Raw genomic sequence first — 21,611 nt, 5'->3', positions numbered from 1 at the left:
CAAATACCAGACAAGGTACACAAAGTACCACATAGGTGTCAAACCATTATGTATGCAAGGAGTCATCAGGGACCTAGGGACACAGGTCGACAGTAATCTGTCATGTGACAGCCACAATGCCAATGTGGCTATGAAGACTGTTGATACTGGACACTGTATCATGTAAGGATTCACACCAACATCAACAGAGGTCACTGTGCCGATGTACTGTTCCCTTATCAGACCCATAATCTAGTACAATGACTCATATGGGATGTACCATACATGACACCTGCAGCGGTTCGGAAGACCTCATAGTTACCCCACCAACAGGATAAAGGGTGTGAAATATATGTCATATGCTGCCTGGCTGTAGACACCCCAGCTGACTGCAGTCACACACTGCCTACACAGAGGCATTGCATGTCTGTTGTACCAGGCTATGTCCAACACAGGAGTAATGGACATGCTACACCACAGGAAATCAAAGCCATTGGAGCTGTGAGAGTCACAGCTGTCAACCTCAACACATAATGAAATAAGATGTGCTGGAGGGACAGATACATAACCCATAGGCTCCCCACACCCAGAAACATGATCCCAATCCATGGTAGGCAGAGCCCCTCACTGACACCCCTCAACAGGAATATTGCCAAGTGGATGGATGACCGTACATGTATACTGGGGGTCCCCACTGTGTCACGACCAGACAGAGGCACAGTGAAGAACCTCATAAATGGCCATAATTGAACATAGCAAGGGGTGGCGAAAGACACACACACTCTAGCTAGGCTTACTAATGGCCTAGGGTGTCTAGCCTACTATGAACCCATGAACCTATGAGGATACAACACGTACAGGACACTAAGGATAATCACAAGGCTTACCCAACTGATGGTAGGAACCATGTTGGGCATCCACAGATATGCTCCAAATCACACAGATATTACAAACAACATACCAAACACACACACATGTTGCTAACATACAACCTGTCAGGTGCAGTGCAAACACCCCCCCCCCCCGCGAGTGCAAAATACCTATCCCAGCAGATGGTCCCCTGACATTGCAGATGCTGAGGTAACAGCCATCATCTGCAAAGCAGAACACACAGCAGCAAAGGTATGTGATGGTGTCCTGTGCTGAGGCCAACATGGACCCCAAGAGTAATGGAATGCAAAATCACACTACTGGCCAATGTCAGCCTTACCACAGGATATGTACCCAAAGAGCAGTGTACAACAACAGTGGTCCATCACAACAAAGGTGTTGCCTGAATGGATACTCCAAACTACCACCCCAGGATCCTGACAAGCTTGTTCTGCACAGCTATGGAAAGGATCAGTATGTACCACAGACAGAAGGCTAATGTGGACCTACTGATACTGGACCCTACACACTGTGTCTGTTGTAACTGCAGAACCGGCCCCTAAACATGTCTGACCCATTTGAAGCAGTCATTAAGGTCATTGATGAGGGCTATGTGGTCCACACAGCGTAGCTGGACCGTGCACATGCTTCCAGACAATACTGTACGTGTTCAGTATGGATATGTTTCACCAGCTTAAATATACACCCATATGTCAGTAGAGGGGTTGCAAAGCAGACCAAGGACAGAACTGACATGGTCAGATATGCCGCATCCATATCAGATTACAAAGCGGATATGAGTGGCATCCCACAAGGCCTGGTCTTGGCCCCCCCCACCCCCATTCTGTATACATGTCCCATAGGTATAGGCCAACATGGAAGGACTGTGACTGAGCATGTATGCCGAGGAGTACAAACAGCCCACCATATCCGACCCCCAGCTGACACAAGCAACCCACAAAAGGGCCACCTACAAACAGACAACTGTAGCCATAGCCATGTCAGCAAGCTAATCGCAGAACTGTGTATAGACAACCACCGTGGATATACAGTAAGTGCCCACAAATTACCACACAGGTGTTAACCCATGAGGCACCTAACATGTAATGTGAGACCTGGGTACAAAAGGTGATAAATATCCTGCACTGGACAAACATGTGTCTGTAGTGTTCGCAGAAACATGTACCATATACCCACCCAAACATGAAGGCTGGCAGATGTAGATAAGGGGAACTCACTCTGGCTCTGCAGCCATCCTCCATCAGCATCACAACTGACTACAATAGCCCCTGTGGGATATACCACAGCAGACACCTCCAACAACTGTAAAGTCCACAACAGTACCCCACCAGGGGTAGCAAAGAGCCTGAACAGATGCCATGTGTTGCCTGAGTAAACAAACTGCAGCCCCACACACCGCCATCCTTCCCAGCTACAGGAAAGCTGTGCCTGATGTATGAAGCCATGTCCAACCTGGAATGAATGAACATGTTGCACCTTGTACAATCTGAATGGCAGTGGGCTATGCACATGAGAGACCTGAACCCCAGCACTGACATACATAGGACAAGCTGTACAGAATGATCCATAACACAGAAGGCACTCCCACACTTCAGTAAACTCCTGGTACAGGTCAGCCAGAGTGCCACATATCGATACCCCTCAAGAGGCATCCTGATGAGTGTATGGGAGATGGTAGGCTACCCTGGGTATCACTGTTATGTCAGAGGTAGACAGAGGCACAGTATACCAACCATGACATATGTAATGGCAAACTCCAGTTACAATGTGTGTTGAAGGACAAACACACCCTGTGACTACCATCAGAAATGGCCTACGGAACATCGCTAGTGTTTGCCAATGTCCACCCATATTGTGGAATACACTAGCAATGTTGGATGAGCCTGGTGTAGGTAGTCCATATCTGAACATATTGCAACATGGTCATATGTGCACAACTGGCCCCTACACAGTCTGTTGTGCTCACTATGAAGATGTCAAGCAGTGATAGGACTAAAGCCCAGGATACTGTCCACTACAGTGAAAGTACCGAACCAGTACACAATACGGTACTACAGTGTTAGGTCATTATGAAAGTATGTTGAGAACTGTCTGCAAAGTATCCCATGCAATTCCTGCAGGCACAGTATAATCCCTGTTGTGGCAGACACGAAGCAGTTGGCCAGTTAGTACACAACATGACACCCAGCACACAATCATAAATGTGCGATAATGTCGAAGGTCACACACACCCAAATATGTGTTGGACTTCAGAGTGCAACATATGGAAAGCTCACACTGGGCATGCTCGCACACTTTGATAAATGAGGCATATGTCAGACAACATGCCATGGAAAGGCTGAACTGGGCATTCTCACACACTTAGGCCATATCTCTGTGTAGCAGTTGGCCACACATATCTGGTATTTGTACGTGTCAGTCCAGGAACCAACCATAACACAGCAATCAGCCCAGTGCACACAGTAAATGACCACAGAGACATAAGTGATATAGTGGATCGCCGTCATATGCAAACATCTGCCACAGATACACAAGTTGGTCATAGGAACAGGGAATGCTATGGCAATAAAGACCTGCAAACAGTAGAACAGCACAACAAATATTGTGCATCCAACAATTGAACATATGGGTGTAGAGGTCAATACTAGGCTTCTTGCCCCAGGGAATGGCAGCTCAGCCAGAGTGTGCTTGGCATCTGCATCCCCACGATAGTAGGCTACCGTGCCACTGTAAAGTAGGTCACAGAAGGCAACATGTGAGGCTAGTGAGCTGTGCCTCTGTCAAGCAGGGGCACCGTGGAGGTCTCAGGGATTGAATGTGCTAAGCCACAGCCATGTTGTCGGTGTGTGCTGTGAGAGGGTTGCCGAGGATCTCTGACAGTAGGTGTCCGTCAATAACAGACTGAGGGGAGCCCTATCTGCATTCTCTGGATGATTCCACTGTCAACACTGTGTTGTAATGAGTATGTGTGAATGAAGTGCCGTGCTGGAACCGTCCACAGATGTCCTCCCTCTGTGGGCTACAGCTCTGCAATGTATTAGGTCGCTCTGTCTGTTGAACGGTGCATATATGGCCGGTGTACAGCTGACAGGTGTCTTGTTGTGGAGCAGTCATAGGTATATGTGGGATAGCATGACCAATGCAAACTGTACACATGCTCATAGGATGCAAGTGTCAAGGATTATGCTGAGTGGCCAGTATAGTCCTCCAGCATGGGTCCTCTGAAGTCATCCACCCCAGTCTACACAAGTGTAGAGTCTGCTTGTGCTAAACACAGTTTGTGTGCAGTGACAACCTTGCCTGCGGGTGGAGATGAGATATGGATGTCCAGGGAAAGGTGGTCATGGTCAGATATCAACAATGGTGGTCTACCTCTGGTGTGGAACAGTGAGTACCCACATTGCAGATGGACAGGTGCAATATGTATTCACCCATGTGGCTGTGGTGTGTGGTTCTGCCATAGCACATGGACCCACAAATTGTAGTGGCGGTAGGGTAAAGTGGTAGAGGCCTGAGTTGTTCTCACACACAATATGCCTGTACCTGATGTTAACAACTGGAATGGTGTACGTGAATACCTGCATATCCTGGCACTGTTCCCAGGGAAGCTAAGTGTGTGTCCTGGATGTGGGTGTGGTGTTCTGGACTGGTTGTGTTGTGTGTTACAGGTCCTGTGGTCCCAAAGCATGGTATAGAACATAACCTGCCAGTGCGATGTGCATATCTGACCCTGACGTAGGTGGCTGCAAATGCATATATATGCTATCCCCCACCTGACAGGTAGTACTACATCTACATACCTCTGTGGAAATAAAGATGTCAGCACCCTAGAAATACTACAGGTGCAGAACAGATGCCCAGTAATTCGGATAGTGCACTCTGCTAATGTGTCTCCCTCAAGTGTCATAATATAGTTAGGTAGGGGTTCAAATCCTGCAAATGCTCAGTGTGTGTGTGTGGGTGAGTGGGGTTTGTGTATGTGAAAGGCTATGAGAGGGAAATGTACCTTTTGGCAACTGGGAAAACACACTACAGGATGCACATTCCCCTTTTTAAACACTGATGATGTCAGCACCCTATAAGTACAGCAGGAGAAGGGAAACCTCCCAGTAATGCGAATAGCGCGCTCTGCTAATGCGTCTGTTTCGAGTGTCATAACATAGTTAAGTAGTGGTTTGAATCCTGCAAATGGCAAGTGTGTGTGTTTGGATGAGGGGGGTTACTGTGTGTGTGCAAATATGTGTGAGAGAAATGTCCCTTTTGGCAACTGGGAGAACACACTACAGGATGCACACTCCTCTTTCTACACACAGATGATGTCAGCACCCTATAAGTACAGCAGGAGAAGGGAAGCCTCCCAGTAATGTGAATAGTGCGCTCTGCTAATGCGTCTGTCTCGAGTGTCATAACATAGTTAGGTAGTGGTTTGAATCCGGCAAGTGTGTGTGTTTGGATGAGGGGGGTTGTTGTGTGCGTGCAAATTTGTGTGAGGGAAATCCCCCTTTTGGCAACTGGGAGAACACACTACAGGATGCACACTCCCCTTTCTAAACACAGATGATGTCAGCACCCTATAAGTACAGCAGGAGAAGGGAAGCCTCCCAGTAATGCGAATAGCGCGCTCTGCTAATGCGTCCGTCTCGAGTGTCATAGCATAGTTAGGTAGTGGTTTGAATCCTGCAAATGGCAAGTGTGTGTGTTTGGATGAGGGGGGTTGCTGTGTGTATGCAAATTTGTGTGAGGGAAATCCCCGTTTTGGCAACTGGGAGAACACACTACAGGATGCACACTCCCCTTTCTAAACACAGATGATGTCAGCACCCTATAAGTACAGCAGGAGAAAGGAAACCTCCCAGTAATGTGAATAGCGCACTCTGCTAATGTGTTTCTCCGGAGTATCGTAATGTAGTTAGGTAGGAGTTTGAAACCTGTAAATGGCATGTGTGTGTGTTTGGATGTGGGGAGTTCGTGTGTGTGCATTTCCGTATGAAAAACATGTTAGTTTTGGCAATCAGGAGATCACACTACCTGATGCACATTACCCTTTCAAAATACTGATGTTGTCAGCACCCTATAAGTATAGCCAGAGAAGAGGAACTCTCTAGTAAACCGAATAGTGCGCTTTGCTAATGCGTCTATCTCACGTGTCATGACTTAGTTAGGTAGAGGAATGAATCCTGCAAATGGCAAGTGTGCATGTGTGTGGGGGTAGCAGTGTGTGTGAGAGAACAGATCCTTTTGGCAAATACTACAATACACCAGATGCTGCATACTCCCCCAGTAAACACAGGGGATGTCACCACACTATGAGCACAGCCAAACAGGGCTAGTTGGCTAGTAATGCCAATAGTGTGCTCTGCTACTGTGTCTATTACCATTGTCAGAGTACAGATAGGTATGTTTTGGTAACCCACAACTGTCACGTGTGGTTGTGTCACACAGTATGACCTTGTGTGGGTGTTTGTACATAACAATGCATGCCATTGCCTAAACCAGCAATGGCATTGCACACATGATGTATGTGTGTGACACATACACATAAATACCTGTGACCTGCAGTAGTTACCATGTCTGACACATGCTTCGTGTGGATAAATGGTATTTGCAATGTATACCAATATGACTGTGTCTTACTGTGCAGGGTCCGCACGTGGTATGTCCCTATACAGTGTGGGTGTCTATGGTGAAAGACCTACAGCAGGGGATACACATCTGGTCTGGGCCATATAGTGTACATGTAGTCGATGTACAGGTGCTGCATGTTCCCACCTGTTGTGGTAGTGGTAACATGTCATTCCACTGCAATTCGGTGACCACATGCTGTGAACTCTTCAACTAGTGTGTTGTAGCTACAGTAATGCTCACACACAATGTTTGACTGGATGCAGTACGGCCTTATAAACACAGTTCATGAGACTGTCATATTGCTGGTGTTGTTATGGAGGATAGGTAGTCTTCCTGTGTATGTGAGGGTTGTGTGTGCCAGGCTATGAACCAGATGGCAGTCCAACACACTGTCAGCTGCACATGAGTAGGCCCTGATGGTTTGTGCTGTGCCAACAACCTGGAGGTGTGTGTATCTGTGTTACCTTGGGATACCACCCCCCTATCCATGTGTGTTACATGTGTAGGGGACGACAGGCATGGTATGGGGCATAACCTGTCAGTGACGGGTAACACCTGTGAGCCATGAATCATGAATCTGGTACTGCACAGACATTGCAGTTCACTGTGCTGAAGGCAGAGTCTGGTGCATGCATCTTCCGGTGTACACTGCTGTTGTTGTGTAGCAGCACTGTTAGTGTCCTAACCTGTGTGATACCCACGGAGGTCGCTATATAAACCATGTCCTGCAGCATAAGGCAGTATGTGTGTACCGAGGAGCTTTGCCATTATACATCGGGCCATGGGTGTCACGTGCAAGATGGCCCGTGCACATCATTGTGGCTTCCCTAGCATGTAAGCACACATTGACAGCCAGTGGATACCCTATGAATGACAGTGGAGACTGAGCATAATGTAGACATACAACACCCTTCCCACATATAGTGGTAGAATACCTGGTGAGGGTATGTTGGCAACCAACATCAGGCTCATACTGGCCTGTGCCACATGCTGAGAGATCCATTCTATGTTCCCTATCATGTAGTCCAGGGAGGTATGTCTCAGGCAGCCACACTGGCATGGTCAATGAGTGAGTCATATCTGTCCATGCCTCTGACTGACCTGTATGCATGTGTGCTGTGGTGGACCATAGTGCCCCTGAGTCATATCACTGTGACCTTCACCAGATACAGCCTGTTGAGCGGGACCCCAGTGCAGCACACAAGACAGGTACCTGACACGTCTGTAGCAGGTGTGTTGTGTAGCCCTACAGGCTGTGAGTGTGTGGCACAGGGGATGTGCGTGCCATGTGTGGCATGTGCTCTGTTCCGACGGAACATATGCCTGTGTGCCAGCTGCGGAGGTGTGTGGTGCCCAGGCAGGCTGCTAGTCTGAGTCCCCACATATGCCCCAGTGTGTTCAGCATGCTGTCAGTGTGTGTCAATGTCTGACTGGTATTGTTGTCACTGTAATATATTGTATTGATTTATTTATTTATCCTACATTTGTTGACTGGGATAGCCCGACTGGATGCATGTCCATTTCCAGGGGAGGCCCGTGGAGACAAGCTACGAGGGTAGCAGATACAGCATTACATAATACTAGCATTACATATTACAAACAGATTATTTACAGAGATTACATAAGTAAGCAAGTCAAACATGTTCCACAGGTTAATGTTAGACCTGAGCACAAGTCAGGATTAAATTAAAATTACACAGTAAAGTGGTTCACAGAAGTTACACATTCGAGTTAGCCAGGCTTGATACATTGACATAGCCAGTTAAGTGACAAATGTTGTTTGAGTCTACTGTTAAATTGACATAAGGTGGACAGTAGGGTAATATCAGCTGGAAGTGAGTTCCAGGATCTACTTACAGGGTTTGCAAAGAGAGAATCACCGGCTGTGTTATTAAACTTGCTAGTCTGAAGTAGTACTTTGTTAGAGGATCGAAGCGGTCTAGGATTGTTATAGGGGGTGATAATATTTGACGTGCAGGAGTATTGTCTGGATTATAGAGGATTTTATAGGCCATAATCAGTTGGTTATACTGTATTAGGCTGGGTATTGCAAGCCAACCAAGCTGATTTAGATTGATGCAATGATGTGTCCTAAAAGGCAGCCCAGTGGCAAACCTGGCAATGTGGTTGTAGCAAATTGAGTGTTTGTTAAGGACAGTCTTGTTCATATTCGAGAGTAGAAGGGATGCATACAGAAGGGTTGAAACAAGGTGTGAGCGAGCTATGGCACCTTTAGCTGGAGGGGCTAGGAAGGCTTTAATTCTGTAAAGTGACCCTAGTTTTCTATTGATGGCTCTGATAATCTGGTTAACATGTATGTCACATTTGAGATTATTGTCTATGATGACACCTAATAGTTTCGGAGATGGGTCAGGGGAGATTATTGTGCCATCAGTTGATGTTATGGTAATGGTGAAAGTGGTAGACCTACGTGTTGGTGAAATAACAGCAGTTTATTTTGATTGGGATTTAGGATCAGACGATGTTCAGAAAGCCAGTTTGCTATTGTATTAAAGGTGGTCTGGGTAGCTGACCATAACTCTACTGGAGATGTGGCTGAGCAGATCAGAGTAGAGTATTCAGCATATTGGATACAGCTGACATTTGGGATGACAGTATAACGGTCGTTAATGAAGATGGAGGACAGCAAGGGCCCTAGTATAGAGCCTTGTGGTACTCTGACGGTGTTAGGTAGAAGGTTAGAGAGTTTGTTCTGCCAGAGGCCAGCCTGCTGTCGACCATGCAGGTAGGATTGAAACCATTGGAAGGCTCCAGTATCTAGACAGTCTTTGCAGGGTGTGGAGTACAAGTTGGTGATCAACCATATCGTATGCCTTTGAAATATCCAAAAAGAGGGCTGCGGATATATAATTATTGTTGCAAGTATGGCTTATGGTGTTAGTAAAGGCTAGGAGGCCTGACGTAGTGCTGTGATGAGGACGTAAGCCATGCTGAGTGTCTGCCATAATGCGAGTTTGGATTAGGTGGTGCATGACTTGTCTATGATGAAAGTTTCCATAATCTTTGCAAGTGGAGAGAGTATAGCTATTGGCCTATAATTGGAGACTTCAGTAGAGCTGCCTCCTATGTGAAGCGGGATTACATATGACATTTTCCAGATGGTGGGAAAGTTAGATTCTAACATGGTTCCTTTGATTACCTTTGAGACGGGGTAAGCAATAGCATCATCTGGTTTTGATAGGTACTCGGCAGGGAGTTGATCAGCAGAAAGTGTAGTGGGTTTCACTGTTACAATCAAGGTACGGAGAAGTGAAGTGGCGACTGGTTGGCAGCTGGACGCAAGTAGTTTTCTAGGGGTGCTACTTTCAGGACCAGGGGAGCTAGGAGGTAGATGGCTAGCTAGGGCCTGAAATGTCTCAGTAAAGAACTGGTCAAAACTATCAGGAACATCTTCAGGGGTATTAGCAATAGTAGCAGCAGGGATTGAGGTTGACGTTTGTCCTGGACGTAGTATATATGACATGCCACCTGACAGGGTATGGCATTACTGGGTTCAGAGAGACCAGTCCCCAGATTGGCTGTGTGGTGGCATCCCACACATGTGTTGTACGTTCCTGGCCAAGGGTGATGGCTGACTGCATACATGTGGCAGCTGTGACAATGACACATGACTCACATAAAGCACAACTGGACCATAGAGGCGATTCACAGGTTACCTTTGCACATGCTACCCTAGTAGTGTGATTGCCATGGTGAGTACCAACACATGGGGCCAATGGGGAACAACATACTGAAGGTGTGTATGTGTGGGTGTACCGCTACTGTTTCATAGCACTGACATATATGACTGCACACGTGGGTAAATGCCAGGTAAGACGTGTGCAATGTGTCACAGGCAACGTACATGCGTACAGGACAGACAGTGACGTTCTGTCATGTGTAAAGTTGACATACGTATCGTACGCAATGCAGATGTCACTAGACGTCTACAGAAGCACTGTAACTCTGCATTGCAGGTGTAAGCAGTGTTCCAGGGGACCCCAAGCGAACATGCATGCAAACAAGGCTACAGTAAACAGGGCTGGAAGTAGTGCATTATACAACAAAGAAGGGGTAACAATAACAGTATGTAACAATGCAAATATGTAGGCACTATCAACATGTACCCAGGAATACGCAGCACAGATGCCCATGGTAGAACCGATATTATGTCATACTTATTTGTGATTTGGATTACATTGGTACTGCACACATATCTACATGCGAACATCCACATGGCATAGTCGTTGTGGGCAACTTGACACCATTACTGTACATGTCCACCATTGCATATCACTACTTGTGTTAGCTTTCCCCCTGTGCTACCCATGTATGCTGCTATCTGTTGACAACCTTACCATCGGCATGCAATTATGTGCAGCTGTTATACTTTGGTATGTACTATGGGTGCAGATAACAATTCAGGACATTCATACAGTTACTGCAGCAGGCATGCTGGGATAAACACACAGTCATAGCAGCACACTGTACTGTTACCAACATGATACTACTAATACACTTCTGTGTAGTCACCCTGTGCATCAGCAACGTGTTTACCTGTTCCTGCAATGATGTTGGAGATTGCAGGAGGTGGCACAGTGTCATCATATGCACAGGGTGTGGATTAGGTATGCCTGAGTCAGCCACTGATACCACCAATTGACATGTGTGTGTATGTGTGTTGGTGAGGGGCAGCAGTACAGGGTGGAGCAGTGTTGGTGCAGTGTGTGCGTGTATGTGGTTGCCCTAGGTGTTAACATTTCGCATGTGTGTATGCACGCACACAGTTCCACCTCATGGCTGCCATATACAGGGGTTTGTGGACAGCCACAGACTGCACCTGGCAGGCCATACAGATCAGTGTCTGTGTGCACGGACACGGTACCTGTGCCTGGCAGGGGTGCTATGGACCGTATCCAGTACAAAGCCAGACTGGGTACTGTCATCAGAAGCGGGAGTGTGTTGACTGGACACAAGTCCCTGTTGGGACTGTCCAGAGCCACGTGCACATGGTCTCCCTGGGCGTTCCGATGACAGCACAGACCCAGCATTGCTGGGGCTGCTGCTGGCACTATGGGGGCGTGCGCGAGCCTATTGTTGTCCGCGCCGACTGCCAGCTGCTGCTGCTGCCGGCATACAGCCACGTCGATGCCGCAAATGCCCACCATTGCCCTGGCTCATGGACATCTGGTTGTGGAACTGCTGTAATATGTCCCCACAACGTCTGTCTATGACATCGGTGAAGTTACGGATAGCATCTGCAATGTCACGCATACTGTCTGTCATGGCTGTGCAACATGCTCTGAGCTCCCTCAGACCCTGTCTGGTGTACCTTTCCATACGTGACTGTGCCTGCATGACAGTCCGAAACATAGCTGAGGTTGACAGACCTCTTTGGGCACGTCGGCCAGAGGCAGTACGCCCACGGATGCTCCCACGAGAACCCATGGGCAACTGTCTGTGTGGTACCATCGGAGGACCCTGCCCATGGCTGCTGTGTGGGGATGCATGTGCCACAGGTACCACATTACCCTGGTCTATGTCCACTGTATCCTGTCCATCACCTAGGGACAATGGTGACAAAGGATGTACAGGCAGGATGACTGTGCGCAATGATGGGGTTGACAGCTGTGTACTGTCAATTGGCTGACCAATGGCAGACCCTGACACACCTTCCTGTACCATTACACAAATATCATCATTACCAGTAGCCGTGGCACAGGATTCAGGTTCCCTGCTGCAGGTCACCAGAGCAGCCCCAGAACCTGTGGGATGAAGACAGGAAACACAGTTTACAGTCTCCAGACATTGTTACCAGTGATGCACTTATACACACATGCACACATGCACACATGGACACACGCACACATGCACACATGCACACATGCACACAGGCACACATGCACACATGCAGACATGCACACGTGGACACATGCACATGTGGACACATGCACACATGCACACATGCACACGTGGACACATGCACACATGGACACATGCACACATGCACACGTGGTCACATGCACACATGGGCACATGCACACATGCACACATGCACACATGCACACGTGGTCACGTGTACACATGCACACATGCACACGTGGACACAGGCACACATGCACACATGCACACATGCACACGTGCACACGTGGACACAGGCACACATGCACACATGCACACGTGGGCACAGGCACACCTGCACACATGCACACATGCACACATGGGCACAGGCACACCTGCACACATGCACACATGCACACCCCGCAGTATACACACAGAGCACTACTGAGTTACACTACTGTTACTAGCATTATCAGGACTATTATAGGTTATGTTAAACACACTCACCAGTATGGATGGCCTGTCTTGCTGTAACCCTGGAGGGACCTGCAGAAATGATGAGATTAATGTCAGTGGGCACAACTGTGCCATTGATATTGCATATGATACAGTGTACAGAACAGTCAGGTGTACATATGGCATATTACCTGCACGCTCCATGTCATGCTGCTGTGTGGAACCAGCCTCCATCATAATGCAGGTGTACTGCTGTTGGTGTTCCGGGGCTGGAGCCACAACACTTAGGAGTAGCCCCTCCAGTCTGGTGAGGGGGGGATGTGTGGCCACCCCACCTCCTGTGGCGACCTGTTGCCTGTGGATATCTGATGCACGCTGCCGGACACTTTGGATTAAATCACTGCAGTGATGTCGTACCTGCTCATATGTCCTGTTATGCGTGCCAATATCATTTACCCTACGGACAAGGTCTTGCCACAGTGCGGCCCTCTCCTGCTGATTCTGACTGGTGTGGGAAAACAGGATGTCATACTCCCGCACCAGGCTCTGGTGGATCTCCTCATCTTCCGACACAGAGTAGGTGGGGTTACGCTGTCGCGCCATCTCCCTGGAAGAGAACACAGACAGGATATCAGCAGACCATGTCAGCAATATATGGCACACATACTATACATGATACTCATGTGTAGTGATATACTACTACTCCCATATGTTGCATGTGTTCATAGGTTCATAGGTTCATACTAGGCTATCTGCCCGAGGGCATTTACAAGCCTAGCCCATCGTTTTGTGGCTTACGCCACCCCTTTATTATGGGGAACTATACCCATTATTTTGCTGTGCCTCTGTCGAGCAGTGACACTGAGGTAATCCCTGGGGTATATCTGCGATCTCCCATCCATTGGTCAAGATTTCTCTTGAACAAGGCCAGTGAGGTGCTCTGCCTCACATGTACCGGGATTTTGTTCCACAGCATAGGGAGTCTTTGGGTGATGAATCTATCCCTCCAGCACGTCCTATTAATAGCCGTGTCGAGGTTTAAGTCTCCGCCTTGTGGCTCTGATGGATCTAGATTTTTTGAGGTGAAGCATATTCATCAAATCTGGGTTTGACATGGCCTTGTATGTTAGGCAAAGGTCACCTCTGAGAAAGCGGTAAGCGACTGAATAGAGCTGGAGTTCTTTCAGTCGGGCAGCATAGGACAGATTTTTGAGACCCTTTATCCTTTTGGTGAGGAACTTTTGTGGCCTCTCCAGCTGCTGCAAGTGTCGGGTCAGATACATCCCGAATGGGGCATTGTACTCAATCATTGGTCTGATGAGTGATGAGTAAAGGGAGACTATGACCTCCCTTGATCTAGATGAGAATCCCTTCATGATAAGGTGGGCAATGTAGAAGGTCTTCCTAACTACTTTAGCTACATGGGTGTCGAATGACAGACTACTATCAACCTGGGTCCCCAAGTCCCTGATAACTTCTTCTGCACTCAGTGGATTGCCACCTATTTGGTAGCTAGGGGTAACCTTGTTTTTCCCAAAGGGTATGACTATGCATTTTTTGGCATTTAACTTCAGGCCGTGGCTCTGGCACCAGTTATCCGTTTCTGTGAGACCCTTCTGAAGGATATCTGTGTCAGATGTGTTTTCTACTATGGCCAGTTTGCAGTCATCTGCAAACTTTGTCAGCCATAACCCTCCTGTGTTTGCTTGTACTTCGGAAAAGTAGATGCCAAACAAGAGTGGGCCCAGGACTGAGCCCTGTGGGACACCACTTGTGACAGGCTTTGAGTCTGACATGGCGCCAGCAATTCTGACCCTGTGGGTTCTGTCACTCAGCCAGTTTGCAACCCATCTTGTGATATATGGGTTAACATTTAAGCTGATGAGTTTTTCAATGATACCCGAGTGGGGTATTGTATCAAAGGCCTTAGCCAGATCGAGGTAGGCTGTATGGACTGCCTTTCCCTCGTCAATGGCTTTGGTGACTGTTTCGAAGAAGTCAACCAAGTTTAAAAGGCATGCTCTGCCTTTGACAAAGCCAAACTGGGTTGGATCCAAAGTCTGCAAATTCCCTATGTCTTTATTTATGAGGTCCATTATGATCCTCTCCATGGCTTTGCAGATAAGGCTTGTCAAGCTAATGGGCCGGTAATTTCCAGGGTCGGTGGAGGCACCGCCTTTGTGAAGTGGGACCAGAGTTGCAGTGCGCCACTCCCTGGGTACGTATCCAGAGGTAAGACTTTGATTAAACAGCTGTCCTAGCTGTGGGTTTAATTCCTCATTGAGTTGTGGAGCACACAGCCGGGACACCATCAGGTCCCATGGATGCTGTGTTTTGCTTTGGAGAGAGCAGTTCTCACTTGGGCTGGAGATGTTTGGGGGCTGCAATCGTTTGGTATAGATATCTCCTTTGGGGGGAGAAGTTTGCACTGAACCTGTCAGCCAGTATGTTGGCAATGTCTGTAGGATCAGTAATCTTCACATCATTTTGAACTAGTTCTGAGCATATCTGGGAGTTTCCTCCTAGGTTTCTAACATAGCTAAAGAAGGCCTTATGATTGTCTTTTGAGTCTTTAGCTATTTTTCTCTCGAAATTTGCTTTGGATGATTTTATGAGAGCTCTTAGTTTTTACTTATAGTGATCAAGGGTGTCTTACCTTTTAAGGATTTTGCTCTATCTTGTAGTAGCTTCCTCCTTTTATTGTAGAGTTTGTTTATGGCTGGGGTCCACCAGACTGGACGCTTGCCTTTGGTACTAAGAGTCTTTGTTTTGTTTGGGATTGCCTTATCCATGCAGTCCTGCAGGTGCTGGTAGAAGGTGTTTGTAAGTGATTCAGCGGCTTGAGTACTGTTTTCCGCCGGCTAGGGGCCTTAAAGGAGACCACACTAGTCTTTAGAAGTGTGAAGTCGGCTTTTGAGAAGTTCTTTACTGTGGTCTTTTTATTTCAGGTGGGGTGGGATGAGGACCTCCAGCGAGATTAGTTTGTGATCTGATCTCACCAGTGAGGGGTATACTTCGGTGTTGAACATTGTGCTCCCATGTTCGTGATGATGAGATCAAGTATGTTATCTCCTCTTGTGGGGATGGTGACTAGTTGTTCCATGGCATTTGAGTTTATGAATTCCAGGAACTTTTGGGCTAGGGTGTTTGGGCTTGAGTAGTGTTCCCAGTCTATATTTGGGTAATTGAAGTCACCTAGTATGATGGTGTTTGGTGATACATTTATCCCCTCTAGTGTTTTCAGGAAGGCCATGTGAGGTTCCTGAGTTTGTGAGGGTGGCCTGTAACATGCTACAATTTGCAGAGCAGTCTTGCCTATGGTTAATTGCACCTGGATGGTCTCCGATGCATCGTGCGTTGCCACCAGTCTTGAGGTGTGGGTGTCCTTGATGACTATGGATACCCCCCCCTCCTTTCTTGGTATTGCCCGGATTTTGGGGCCGGAACGCATGATATGTGTGTGTCGTGGTGGATACACAGGTACATGGCTAGATATCAGTGCTCAGCCAACACCTGTGCAACAATACCTGCCACATTCCACACAACATAGTAGCATGCCCCATTGGTCAGCACACACTGACAGGTGCAATGCACAACCTCACTCTGGGGGTTCATCCCAAGGTACTGTATGTGGGACACCGTCCACTACTGTGATGTGGACAGACGTTACTCGGCCTGGATATACATATCCCACCACCACCACCAGCACAGTAGACTACTTTGATATGTATGTGATTAGACAGTTATTCACTTGCTGGGACTGAGATGGTATCCATGCAGCACACTGGGCCAGTGGAAGCCACAAGCCACACTGCTGACCCCTTTGCAAATGCTTACCATGGACATGCCACGGATTGCATGGAACTTGCACACACATGTTTAACCCAGACCCTATGCACAAAGGTTAGGCATCCTGTCCGGTGGACCCCAGACAGAGGCAGATTGTATAACAATAGCAGGAGGCTACTGCAGGACAGAGCACATTCACATTAAGAGAAGGCATCTGTGGTCAGCACTGGTACTATGCTACAGTCCGTCATAACAACAGCCACGGCCTACTCTGGGAGGGAAATGGACACAAACACTATGGATGACCACAAGGCCTTCTTCAGTTATGTTACACATATGGACCACATGCCTCAGATATGCTTTGTGTTAATCCACACCTACTTAACATTCACCAAACACACGGATATTGGCAACAATCTTGCAGACATGTTCGGTGCACATATCCCCCCTCCTTCTCCCCCACCTTTAAAATATTTATCCCAGCTGGATGTAACCTCCCTATCATCTCACATGTCCAGGTGAGGGCCGCCCTCAGCAGAGGAAAACACACAGCATCACTGTGACCTCATGGTACCCTTGGATGTGTGCTACCGGCACTCCGAGGGGACATACCACCGTATATAACACTGATAGTTTATCTTGGCCGTACTACAGGATATGTACCTGGACAGTGGCATACAGCAACAGTGGTCCCACACCACTAAGGGGGCACCTCGACTGACCCTGGGGATTACCACATCATATGCATAACGGGCCTGGTCTGCTAAGCTATGGAATTATGCAGTATGGGATGCATATGCAGTGACATCGGGTACCTGCAGACACTTGTTCCCAGCCAGTGTGCCTTTGGGATGGGCTGATCCTGCCTTTTGAACCTGGCTGACCTTTCAAAGCAGTCACTACAGCCATTGCTGGGCCAACGCACAGACAAATGCTGCCAGGATCATGGCCTATGACTGATTGACATGTGATGTATGGTCATCCCTTTTGGTGGAACTACATACACACAACATATCACATGGACATACCTATGGATACAGACCTATGACACATTTGGAGGGTTCACAGTATGCACACTATTAACCTGCTACTTTGCATTACCTCTGTTTGTCGCAGCTGGTTGCGTTACCACAGCTTCTGCTTGCTGCTGCTACTGTCAGTGCTGACAGCTTCGGGTGACAGAGTCACAGTGTCTGCTTTTTTATTTTTTTTGCTCTCTCTCTCTCTCTCTCTCTCTCTCTCTCACTTCTCGCTCTCCCTCTGTCTGCTTACAGACAATGCAATGAATGTATTGCATGTGGGGAGTGTTAGCACTGGATGCTTTTGTAGGTATCTGCATAGGTCCATGTGATGGCCTCTGCACCAATTGTAAGCCAGCATTTGCTAATTGCATACAGCCAGTTGTGTACTGATTGCAGTTCTCACTGTGATTTCAGGTCAGTGCTATAAAAGGGTATGTGGGATAGGCGTTGCCCTTTCAGATTGTGAGGGTGGGGACCATACTGGTATGCTGTGGACAGTGTTCTGTGAGTGTAAAGGTTAGTATCTCTCTCATGCTTCAGGCTGTGTTGTATATTCACAATTCTCCATTCCTCTCTCATGTTCCCTGTAGCAAGTGTGTATGCACATTGACTCCTACAACTATATATAGATATATATTTATATATATATATATATATATATATATATATGTACATATGCATACATATATCTATGTACTTTAACTGACCTTATTATCTACAAGCTGCCAACTAGCATGGCTGTTTCTGTTCACACACTACTATTATGGAAATCCAGTAGTTTTGACAATAATTTTAAATGACATGCTTTGTGTACTACACATCCTATATTCCCTTTACATTCATCCCTACTATTACATGTTATATTTATTTTAGCACAATGCTTTTGTATAAGAGTCATGGCTTAGTGGTAGGTTGTACAGACTAGTGTTTCCAAGGTCCTGGGTTCGGGACTGACAGTGGGATTTTATTTTTCTTTTGAACTGAGTACAGGACCTGTCAATCAAAGTGACTAAGGCACTTTTAAGCAGTTGTAACTGGGTTAGCGCTGGTTTGCGCGGAGCTCACGCATGTGCACTGGCGTTCAGCTCCGCGCACACCCGCTTACAACCACTTAACAGTGCTTACTCTGGTGCACACCCGCGCTATTTTCTTTGAAAGAAAAGAAAATGGGGAGACAGGAAAGTGGTGAAAAAGGGGTCACAAAGAGGGTAAGACAGTAGGGAAACAAGCTTGGGATGTGCAGGAGGGATGTAGGTAAGCCCATAGCTCCCCATTTCTTCATCAGCAACAGCTGTGCATATGTATGTAATTTGGTGTGACATTTGAAACCTTCCACACCTGAGAGAGGTGTCAGGACAACAATAATACTTGTTGTACAGCCAATTGTAATTGATAGGTTCCATGTCCAGCAGACATGTGTGCGGAATGGGCAGCTATGTATGGGGCGTAATTTTTTTGTGGGTACAGAGTGCCCTTTTTTTTTTTTTTTTCAGGTGAGAGTGGTATGTCAGGTGAAGGAAGTCGGCGCAGCTGGGGAGGTAGGTTGGGTAGGTAAACAGACAAGACAAACAAGACGCATACAGGGGCAGTGTATGACATGTGTGGGGGAGTTACACAATTGACGGGGACGGAGGTTTGGATATCCAGAGCCCATGAGCCCACAGATGGCAACAGTGGAACTGATATCCTCACCCATAGGCAGTTGCCACTGTTCCTTTACTGCCCAGGACGGGGCTGTGCTGGGGGCTGTGTAGGTGGGGCAACAGGCATGCCCATTAGTTGCACCACCCGTGCCTCGAGCTGGCGTAGGGGCTCAAGAACAGAGTCCCGAATCTCGTTACGCACCACAGTCCGGACGCTATGGAGGGTGAGTGGTGGTTCTCCTCCGGCCACACTTGCAGAGGGGGGCGAGCCCCATCCCCTGCAGCGCTTCCACCTGCAGGTGGCACAGGGCCACCAGAGGAGGGTCCGGACTCGGCACTAGTGCCAGGTGCACTCGCCAGCTGAGGTGGGAGAGGTGGGTCCGCTGGAACCCGCCTTCCCTGTCGTCCTATGTTTTGCATCATGTCATGACAGTTTGGGTTAGTGACATATAATACCATTCACAATTAGTTGTAACAGCATGCATTAGTATTCCCATTAACCAAACACCCAGATATTCACACCATTGAACAGCGTGCATAACACATGCATAATTTGAACAGAAATACACAGTCCAACAACATGCAGGGTTAATTGATGGCAACAGGCCATCAGGTGCGGATGTATGAACAGGGCAGATGCATCAACAGACATGCAGATATATATGACCCAACAGGACAAATGTCCAGGGGTGTTAATTGTGATTGCACATACCATTTTCACGTGGAATGGGTTATATGTGGGTATAGGGTGGGGTAAAGAAAGTAATATTAACACCTTCGAATAACAATGCATATGCTGTACATTTCTAATAGCTACAGTTATATACACACTACTGTTCTAACTACAGTTTCCTATATGATAACTATTTCAACTTGGTGATAGGACTGTTACTGCAACATCAATATACATTTTAGTGTTCTTCATACACATTCATATCTAGCTTTGTTCAGCTACATCATCTTGCTACATTTGCTTTATATAGCTGTAGACAAGTGTGGATGTTTGGTATATCAGACAATCATCCTATCTGCATATCTCAGACTGAGAGCAACATATCCAGATTTTGGGATACACATTACACATGCAGCAACACTATGAACAGATTTCGCTGTTTGGTTTTGAATCTCACATGCATTTCATTCTGTCTTGACTGCAGTATACTTTATTCAGGGGTTATTACTACTGTATTGCTGAATTCATGACACTTTCTCACACTCTCTCACTTGCTTTCATTTTACTATTCAGGATGGTACTTACTTCTAAGCTTTATTGACATGTTTTACCTGTAGTTATTACAATCCTTTCCAGCAGTCTCACTTCTGTCATGTTTTAGTATTTCCACAGGGATATATTTCACACATGTGATTTCATCATCTTCTGCAGCTATACTTCTCAGCCTGCTACAGGTTGTGTACTATTTTCTTACAGGTAGGGCATTTTTATTTCAGAATATATGTCAGACAGTTTCATTGTTCGGTTTAACTTACAGGCTGAAATGCACTTTTGTAATCAAGCATGACTTGCAGACACTTTCACACTGTTACTTGCAGATTTTATTCCTTACTGACTACACTGCACTCTTTTGCTGACTGTCATACTTTTATATTTCTTTACGGTTACTGGTAGTGGATTACTGACCTGCCTGGTGGCGCAACCGCACCAGCCTATCGCCATAGGCTCTGCGGTTCGCAGAACAGACACCTGCAGCTGTAATATAAATGAAGTAATATTGGAATACACATCTCCATAATATCAGCTAGTTTAATTTCTTACATACATAATTAAATGTGACTTACTCAGTAGTGGGGCGTTGGGTGTTTGCCGGGCCTCCTGGATCCAAAGGTTCAGTTGGTCCTGCTTGCGTCTCTTCATGTCTGCATGGTGATGACGGACCTGCTCACCAGTCCTTGGAATCCCTGTGGCACTGGTGAGATCATGAGCCAACCGGTCCCACGCCTCGGCCCTGTATGCTCCCCAGAGGACCTGGCCCTGCATGAGTTGGGCCTCATGATTATGGACTAGGAGCCAGACCATGTACCTGGACTCCTCAACACCCCACCTCTGTGCTCGGAAGCAACTACCCTCTCCTACTCCTGTCATTTTGCCTGCAGGTCAGTTCTACAATCGTTTATGTTGTGTGTTCCCGCCTATGGGGCTTATATAGTCTGTTTTTCCCGCACATATCTGTGATTGGCCATTTTGGAATTGTATCAACTTCAGTAAACCTGCATTGTCATGCTGTAGTTTGTATTCATTCCTATATATTAGCTATTATTGCATTTCTAGGTACTGCTGTCATGGCTTAGTGGTTCTGTACCTTGACTATGGTGTATAGTATCCTGGGTTCGAACCTGGCCACTGCTT

The sequence above is a fragment of the Protopterus annectens genome, chromosome 1.part1 (assembly GCF_019279795.1).
Source record: "Protopterus annectens isolate FY-2018-M chromosome 1.part1, PAN1.0, whole genome shotgun sequence".
NCBI classification, from domain to species: domain Eukaryota; kingdom Metazoa; phylum Chordata; order Ceratodontiformes; family Protopteridae; genus Protopterus; species Protopterus annectens.
The sequence above is the reverse complement of the archived record's forward strand: the minus strand, read 5'-3'. Positions refer to the sequence as shown.